The sequence below is a fragment of the Stomoxys calcitrans genome, chromosome 1 (genome assembly GCF_963082655.1).
Source record: "Stomoxys calcitrans chromosome 1, idStoCalc2.1, whole genome shotgun sequence".
In the NCBI taxonomy this organism is placed as follows: Eukaryota; Metazoa; Arthropoda; class Insecta; order Diptera; family Muscidae; genus Stomoxys; species Stomoxys calcitrans.
The window spans coordinates 223,941,916-223,951,761 of NC_081552.1; the positions used below are offsets into that span (position 1 = coordinate 223,941,916).

Below are 9,846 nucleotides of genomic sequence, written 5' to 3' on the forward strand. Positions count from 1 at the left end.
TATGGTACTGGGGGCCAACGATTACAACTACAGGCCAACTACAGACTGCAGATGCTTTTTATAAAAAAAAAAAATAACAAAAATTTGTAGTTAAGCGTCAACAGTTTCTTGGGAATCGAGTGAAGGCTGGGCAGAGATACTTTTATGAAGATATTATCATATCAATCTTGGCTTGTTTTTTTTTTACCAAAAAAGTCAATGCTCAATCATTTTGCAAGGCAAGATTCTTAGTAGGTTGTGCAATCGTGAATTCCTAAGGTTTTTGTGATCATGCCACAGCTGTTTGTATGAATTTACACCCCCTATTCGAAGGCGAACTCTCCCTCGCACATGAAATGCCTCATTATAGGCATAAACATAAAAGTAACCATTTTTATTTTTTTTTTTTCTTTAAACCCACAATCCCCGAAAGGAAGACAAAAGATTTCTTCAAGTCCTAGAGAGGGTGAAATCTCTAAGACAAGCACAAAAGGAAGCAAGAAAACAATAACAATACCCAAACAAAACAATAATCTTGACTGTTTGCATTCAAAATGCAGCTGACAAATATTGGTCATGCATTCCCTGTGCAATATTTGAAATTTTCCCTATGCCAAGGAGAACACAACAAGCCAACAACAAATTGAAGGTTATGACCTCTTCTCCTTGGCCATGGTGGGTAGAGTTAAAGGACCTTTAGGATGTCAACACTAAACTAACATGAGGGGGTAGTTTTAGTTAATATGGAAAATAAGATATTTGAAAAGATGTTAAATTAATTTAAAGAATTTTTTTTTTAAATTTTTTGCTTCAAAAAGTTTTATAAATGTTTTTTAATTTTATAATTTTTTTTTGCATAATTAGATTTTTTTTTAATTTTTTTGCCTTTTAGGGCGAGTTCATTAAAGATCAAGGGCCGTGCGTTGGTATGTTGTATTTGCATCGTATTAATAGCGTAAACGCATTTATGATACAATTATCACATTAGCCAAGCTCGACAACCCTACCTATTAGCTGTACTTTTTCCCAATGCATGTCATTTTGTGTAATGACTGACATTCTGTCTGTGGCGAAATTACACTTCTTCCGTACCACACATGATTTTGTGCATCTGTTGGAAGTTGTATTGATGGCTTCGAACGCTAAGACAACGGCAATAGCTCTCGCCGTTGCTCCGTTGCCCAGGTTCGTATCCTGGCCGGGCTCTGCAGAATTTTTAATTTTTCAAGTTTTTTGCCTATTAGGGCGATATCATTAAATTTTATAATTTTTATTTGTTTCTCTTTCGAGACGAGCTGGATGATCGGAGATGCAAGTGGAAAAGGAAACCCAAAGATAGCAACACACCTCAACCACTATGATACGCGTTTCGCCTTTGGTTAGAAGACTTTTCAACCATATTAGGTGTGATGGCTTCAAGGGCCGTGCGTTGGTATGTTGTATTTGCATCGTATTGATAGCGAAAATGCATCTATGATACAATTATCACATTAACCACGCTCGACAACCCTACCTATTAGCTGTACTTTTTCCCAATGCATGTCATTTTGTGTAATGACTGACATTCTGTCTGTGGCGAAATTACACTTCTTCCGTACCGCACATGATTTTGTGCATCTGTTGGAAGTTGTATTGATGGCTTCGAACGCTAAGACAACGTCAATGGCTCTAGCCGTTGCTCCGTGGTTCCAGGTTCGAATCCTGGACGGGCTTTGTCGAATTTTTAATTTTTCAAGTTTTTTTTTTATACCCTCCACCATAGGATGGTGCTATACTAATTTCGTCATTCTGTTTGTAACACCTCGAAATATGCGTCTGAGACCCCATAAAGTATATATATTCTTGATCGTCATGTCATTTTACGTCGATCTAGCCATGTCAGCCCGTCCGTGCGTTTGTCTGTCGAAAGCACGCTAACTTTCAAAGGAGTAAAGCTAGCCGCTTGAAATTTAGCATAAAATATTTTTTATTAGTTTAGGTCGGTTGGGATTGTAAATGGACCAAATCGGTCCATGTTTTGATATAGCTGCCATATAAACCGATCTTGGGTCTTGACTTCTTGAGCCTCTAGAGGGCCCAATTTGTATCCGACTTGGCTGAAATTTAGCATGAGGTGTTTTATTTTGAATTCCAACAACTGTGCTGAGTATGGTTGAAATCGGTCCATAACCTGATATAGCTGCCATATAAACCCATCTTGGGTCTTGACTTCTTGAGCCTCTAGAGAGCGCAATTCTTATCCGATTTGGCTGAAATTTTGCATGAGGTGTTTTATTTTGAATTCCAACAACTTCGCTAAGTATGATTTAAATCGGTTCATAATCTGGTATAGCTGTCATATAAAGCGATCTGGGGTCTTGACTTCTTGAGCCTCTAGAGGGGGCAATTGTTATCCGATTTGGTTGAAACTTTGGACGTGGTGTTCTGGTATCACATCCAAACACTGTGTTAAGTTTGATTTAAATCGGTTCATAATCTGGTATATCTGTCATATAAACCGATCTGGGATCTTGACTTCTTGAGCCTCTAGAGGGCGCAATTCTCATCCAATTTGGCTGAAATTTAGCATGAGGTGTTTTATTATGACTTCCAATAACTGTGCTGAGTATGGAGCAAATCGGTACATAAACTGATATAGCCGCCATATAAACCCATCTGGGATCTTAACTTCTTGAGCCTCTAGAGGGCGCAATTCTCATCCGATTTGACAGAAATTTTGTAGAACGGCTTCTCTCAATACCTTCAACATACGTGTCTAATATGGTCTGAATCGATCAATAGCTTGATACAGCTCCCATATAAACCTATCTCCCGATTTTGCTTCTTGAGTCCCTACAATTCGCAATTCTTATCCGAGTGAAGTGAAATATTACACACTGACTTCTACAATGTTCAGCATTCATTTATGGTCCAAATCGGACTATAACTTGAAATAGCTCCCATAGCATAACAGTTCTTATTCAATATATTTTTTTGTTTGCCTAAAAGGAGATACCGCGTATAGAACTCGACAAATGCGAGCCATGGTGGAGGGTATATAAGATTCACCGGCCGGCTGTACTTAGCACGCTCTTACTTGTTTTTTCCTCCTGATGGTCTCGCCAGTCGTGCAGTGTTATAGGCGGACATGCAAACCTCTACGCTACGGTGGTCCCCCGTTATCTTTTAAAATAGAGATATTGAGCTGAAACCTTACACAGATTCTTTTTTTGTCTATAAGCAGTTTAAGTTCGAAGATGGGCTATATCGGACTATATCTTGATATAGCCCCCATATCGACCAATCCACCAATTCAGAGTCTTAGGCCCATAAAAGCCACATTTTTTATCCGATTTTGCTGAAATTTGGGCATTTTTTCTACGATGTCGCCGAAATTTGGGACAGTGAGTTGTGTTAGGTCCTTCTACATCCTTTTTCAATTTGAACCTGATCGGTTCAGATTTAGGTTTAGCTGCCATGTAGACCGATTTCTCGATTTAAGGTTTTGGTGCCTTAATAAAAGGCGCATTCATTGTCCGATTTCGCCAAAATTTGGGACAGTGAGTTGTGTGTAGGCCATTTAACAACTTTCTTCAATTTGGCCCAAATCGGTCCAGATTTGGATATTGCTGCCACGTAGACCGATATCTCGATATAAAATCTTGGACCCCTTAGAGGCGATCTCATCCGATTTCACTAAAATTTGACACAATGACTATGTTTGGCTTTTCCACATCCGTGTCGTATATGGTTCAGATCGATTTATTTTTAGATATGAACAATGACTTGTACTTATTAGTATTTGTTCCAAAGCGGAACGTATTTCAATATAGCTGCTATGGGGCATAAGGTATGCATTTTTCACCGGATTTGGCGAAAAGTGGTTTACATGTATACCGGAGGTGGTGGGTATCGGCCGCACTTAACGCCTCTTTGCTTGTTTTAAAATGTAATTTGCTGAGTTCCTTGACAAACCTTTCATATACCATATGTATTAAGAGGCATAGCATTATTAAACATCCTGTGGACCTAAACATAAAAAAAGATTTTTTTTTCAAAAAAAATCCATTTTTTTTGGTTTCCTGAAATCTTATCTGAAACCTTGATTGTGCACTGGTATCAAATGAATCTAAAGCTAATTAGAAAATTTTTAAAAGGTATTTCCTTTGGAAAGGCACGTATGAAATATTTGAACCTCCCGCTGAGTTTGGATAAAGAAATCTATCGATCTCTTATTTTTTAGATGGACAGAGAAAGCTTTGCTTTTGTAAGATATTTTCAAGGGAAGTCATACAAAATTTTGAGTCCTTCAAAAAAATTGTTGTTTTAAAAAAAATCTTTCCAAGCCAGAGATTTTTACAATATCCTGTGCCTGTGCCTGTGAAACCTACACCCACGATAAAAACGACAAACAAATATGCCGCAACATTGTCACTACAATGTAACGGCTAACAAAATGAGGCAGCAAACTCAGTGAGCAGGAAACAATTTTCACAATGCTCGCACAATTTTGGTAATAATGCAAGTAATTACGTTGGCGTGGCTTCCTTTTTTCCAACAAGGCTTAATTGAATAATTGAGCAAAAAATATATGAATATGAGCAATAAGCTCAAATTTCAGTATAATAATAACAATCATCACCTGTAGAGCCTTTTGTTTTTGGGACGGTACAAAGGACAATCATGTAAAATAATCAGCCCAGAGAAACCCTTTAGGAACGAGAAACTTCCGCAACGGATGTACGGGCGAACTCCTGAATCAGAGCCCTTGTCAAAATAGGTTCGTTTGCCAAAGGTGTTAAATGTCATATGATCATCGTTCACATAAGGCCATGGCCAGCTACCAAAATAAAAACAGGTGCTGCTTTTGATTTTTTGAATTGCATAGCACTAAAAAAGAAGAAGCTGAGCTCAAAACAACTGCCTGCATGGCATAGAACAAAAAAGGATGGGTAATCAGATATTTTTGCTTTTATACAAAAAATAACGCATGGTTTGATAAAAAAAAACCAACTCCCACCACACAGTTGACAGTGTGTGAAGAACGCAAGCTGAATTTAAGTTGAGCGCCAAAAACAAAAATTATAAAAATGATATAAGGAGATACACTGCGAAAAATACTTACAACAAGTAAAAAGGCATTTAGTTTGGCCTGGTCGAACTTTGGATACCCATCACCTCGGGTATATATTATGGGCTTCATACCCCTAATCGGCATATCGGTATATATGACAGCTATATGTAAATACAGTCCGATCTGAACCATATTTGGGACGGTTGTCGGGAGACCTTAAATAACCAACTGTTTCAAATTTCAGCGAAATCGGGTAATAAATAAAGTTTTTATGGACTTCAGACCCTTTATAGGCAGATCGGTATATATGGCAGCTATATCTAAATATAGTCCGATCTGAACCACATTTGGGTCAAATGTTAGTACGCCTAAAACTACTCACTGTTTCAAATTTAAGCTAAATCGGGGAATAAATAAAGCTTTAATGGTCTTCAGACCCTTTATCGGGAGAACGGTCTATATAGCAGCTAGATCTGAATATAGTCCGATGTAATCCATATTAAGGTCAGATGTCGGGAGGCATGAAATAACCCACTGTTTCAAATTTCTGCGAAATTGGGTAATAAATAAAGCTTTTATGGGCTTCAGACCCTTTATCGGCAGATCGGTCTATATGACAGCCATATCTAAATATAGTCCGATCTCAACCATATTGACGTCAGATGTCGGGAGGCTTACAAAAACCAACTGCTCAAAATTTCAGCGAAATCGGGTAAAAAATAAAGCTTGTATGGTCTTCAGACCCTTTATCGGCAGATCGGTCTGTATGGCAGCTATATCTAAATATAGCCCGATCTGAACCACATTTGGGTCAGATGTCGGAAAGCCTTAAGCTATTCACTGTTTCCAATTTCTGCGCAATCGGGTAAAAAGTAAAGTTTTTATGGCCTTCAGACCCTTTATCGGGAGATCGGTCTATATGGCAGCTATATCTAAATATAGTCCGATCTGAACCATATTAAACTCGATTATCGGGAGGCTCAGAACAACTCACTGTTTACAAATTTCAGCTGAATCGGGAAATAAATAAAGTTTTAATGGGCTTCAGACCCTTTATCGGCAGATCGGTCTATATGGCAGCTATATCTAAATATACTCCGATCTGAACCATATTTGGGTCAGATTTTGAAAAGCCTTAAGCTACTCACTGTTACTAATTTCAGCGAAATCGGATAGAAAATAAAGCTTTTATGGGCTTCCGACCCTTCATCGGCAGATCGGTCTATATGTCAGCTATAGTTAAATATAGTGTGATCGGAACCATATTAAAGTCAAAAGTCGGGAGTCTTAACATAACAAACTGTTTCAAATTTCAGCGAAATTGGGCAATAAATAAAGCCTTATGGGCTTCATACCCTTTATCGGGAGATCGGTCTATATGGCAGCTATACTAAATTTAGTCCGATCTGAACTATACTTAGGTCAGATGTCGGGAGGCTTAAAATAACCCACTGTTTAAAATTTCGGCCAAATTGGGCAATAAATTAATCTTTTATGGGCTTCAGACCCTTTATCGGCAGATCGGTCTATATGGCAGCTATATCTAAATATAGTCCGATCTGATCCATACTTAGGTTAGGAGTCGGGAGGCTTAAAATAACCCACTTTTTCAAATTTCAGCGAAATTGGACAATAAATAAAGCTTTTATGGGCTTCAGACCCTTTTTCGGCAGATCGGTCTATATGACAGCCATATCTAAATATAGTCCGATCTGAACCATATTGACGTCAGATGTCGGGAGGCTTACAATAACCAACTGTTGAAAATTTCTGCGAAATTGGGCAATAAAATAATCTTTTATGGGCTTCAAACCCTTTATCGGGAGATCGGTCTATATGGCAGCTATATCTATATATAGTCCGATCTTAACCAAACTTAAGTCAGATGTCGGAAGGCCTAAAACTACTTGCTGTTTAAAATTTCAGCAAAATCGGATGAAAAATTAAGTTTTTATGGGCATTAGACCCTTTATCGGGAGATCGGTCTATATAGTAGCTATATCTAAATATAGTCCGATCTGTAGCATATTTGGGTCAGATTTTGAAAAGCCTTAAGCTACTCACTATTTCAAATTTCAGCGAAATCGGATAGAAAATAAAGCTTTTATGGGCATTAAACCCTTTATCGGCAGATCGGTATATATGGCAGATATATCCAAATATGATCCAATTTGGTCCGTTCAAAAACTTAACCATCGTGCATCAAAAAGACGTATCTGTGCCAAATTTCAGCTCAATTTCTCAATTTTTGAAGGCTGTGGAGTGATTACAACATACGGACGGACAGACGAATAGACGTACAGACACACGGACATCGTTAAATCGTCTCTCCCTAGACGGAGAGTCTCTATATTTGCCGATAAATCCGAGATATATCAGGTATGGATTGACCGATTTGTGAGAATTTTCGTTTGTATTCTAAACTCATAAATCGGACATTTAAATTTGGGATCAAATTCATAGGGGGAGTGCCCTATCCGAACTCCCCCAAAGCGGGCATATAGATCGGTCAATACAATATGGGGCTTAGCTGAAAAGTATTTGGGAGTAATGTAAAGATGTGATAAAAACATTCGCTTTGTGAGGAAAGGTCAAGTTCCTGGGGGGAACGCCCTACTCCAAAAACCCCCCATATAGACCAATCGGTACAATATGGGACTTAACTGAAATGTATTTAAGAGTAAATAACAGATCCGATAAAGATTACGGTCCAAACCCCATGTAGTCGCTCCAAATTCGATCCGTGCGTAAGGGCCAAGTTCTTATGGGGAACGCTCCACTTCAAAAACCCGTCAAGGATGGTAGGTATGGGACTGATAGGTTTTTAGGATTACAATACGAATAACAAGTAAAAGCGTGCTTATTTAAACAAGGCCTAGTCTTATATGCCCTCCACTGTGGATCGCTTTGATACTTGTTTTAATTACTTTTTCAAATATATAGGACACTAGTCGAACCGGGCCGGCTCCGCTGCGCCTTCTTTAACTCTCTAATATATTTTTAGGGTGGGGACACTTAGCCCTGAATGCGGATATCGAATTCGTGCGATTATAGCCTATGGCGCTGAACGGGTTCGAATCCTGGCGAGAATATTGGACATGGGTATGCGTTCTTCTAGCCAAATTGTGCAGATAAGCTGATGCATACGCCTTATTATCGTGTCGCCTCCGATCTTAAATAGTTCAGCGGGTAACCCGTCGGCTCCTGCTGCCTTGTTGTTCTTTAGTTCTTGGACCCCATTCTGACTAGAAGATACACATTCTATACTATCATCAGGGATTGGTTCTGCGGTATGCTCTTCGCCGCCAACGTCGGACACTAGGATATGGAAAATGTTCTTTCCATATCCTCAGCATGTTATCTGTGTCAGTTACCAGATTTCCTTCTTTCCTCTTTTGTCTCTGCTGGAGGATGTGCCTGCATCAAAGCCATAGGTTTGATGTTTTATTCTTTGGTAGAATTTCCGGACTTCATTCTGACTCCTGTACATCTCAATTCGCTCACACTCACGTTTTTCTATTCCCTTTTTCTTTATTTATAGGGATTAAATTTAAAGTCTTGATGGAGAATTTGTTCAACAGTGGTGTCAGAAATTTCCATAGCAGCTCCAAGTTTGCGAGCCGAACACTAAGGAGAACGCATAACTGACATCCTCATTCATTCAATATTTCCGGGAGTTTTGATGTTCCCTTAAAGTCTATTTCTGGGTTTAGCGACACTTCCGCACTCCCGAAATGAGCTCACCTACGACAGAATCAAATTACGGCCAGAAAGGGATCTGCGAGGAGAAATTTCAAAGCGAGCGGGAAAGGCCCGTTGCATTGCAACAAGGAGCAACTGTTAGAAAAGAGGCTCTCGACAGCGAAGACCCGCTGCTCCCTAAACCAGAGCGTGATGGCTACTGACTAGAGAGAGGAACAAACTTGGTGACTTCCACTGCTGATGCACCGCGTCTAAACCGCCTCCCCACTCAACTCACCGCTCGGGAATTTTTTCAAATAGGTAAGTTTCTCTGGCGCACCCCTATGGTGGTGGATAAAAAACGGGCCAACGTGCCATAGGGTCGCCCTAAATTCGATACATGTAGAGGATATACAATTTTAACTAAGCTGAACTTAACGCGCTTTGGCTTTCTATATATCCTCCACCATAGGATAGGGGTGTACTAATTTCTTCATTCTGTTTGTAACACCTCGAAATATGAGTCTAAGACCCCATAAATTATATATATTCTTGATCGTGATGACATTTTAAGTCGATGTAGTCATGTCCGTCCCTCAGTCCGTCCGTCGGTCCGTCCGTCGGTCCGTCCGCCGGTCCGTCCGTCGGTCCGTCCGTCGGTCCGTCCGTCGGTCCGTCCGTCAGTCCGTCCGTCGGTCCGTCTTTCTGTCGAAAGTACGCTTACTTTCGAAAGAGTAAAACTAGGCGCTTGAAATTTTGCACAAATTCTTTTTATTAGTGTAGGTCAGTTGGGATTGTAAATGGGTTTAATCGGTCCATGTTTTGATATAGCTGCCATATAAATCGATATTGGGTCTTGACTTCTTGAGCCTCTAAAGGGCGCAATTCTTATCTGATTTGACTGAAATTTAGAACGTTGCGTTTAGGTATCACTTCCAACAACTGTGCTAAGTATGGTTCAAATAGGTTCATAACCTGGTATAGCTGCCATATAAACCGGTGTGGGATCTTGACTTCTTGAGCCTCTAGGGGGCGCAATACTCATCCGATTTGACTGAAATTTTGAACGTTGTGTTTTGGTATCACTTCCAACAACTGTGCTAAGTATGGTTCAAATCGGTTTATAACCTGCT

At 39.6% G+C, this 9,846-nt stretch overlaps 1 long non-coding RNA gene across 1 annotated transcript in view; it reads left to right on the forward strand.

Annotated features, from left to right (window-relative positions):
• LOC131994365 (uncharacterized) overlaps positions 1-8,830 on the forward strand; it is a 137,123-nt gene extending 128,293 nt beyond the window's left edge. The window contains exon 4 of the long non-coding RNA XR_009396664.1: positions 8,574-8,830. This is a non-coding gene — a long non-coding RNA (uncharacterized LOC131994365). The remainder of the gene's footprint in view (positions 1-8,573) is intronic.
• The last annotated feature ends 1,016 nt before the right edge of the window (positions 8,831-9,846 follow it).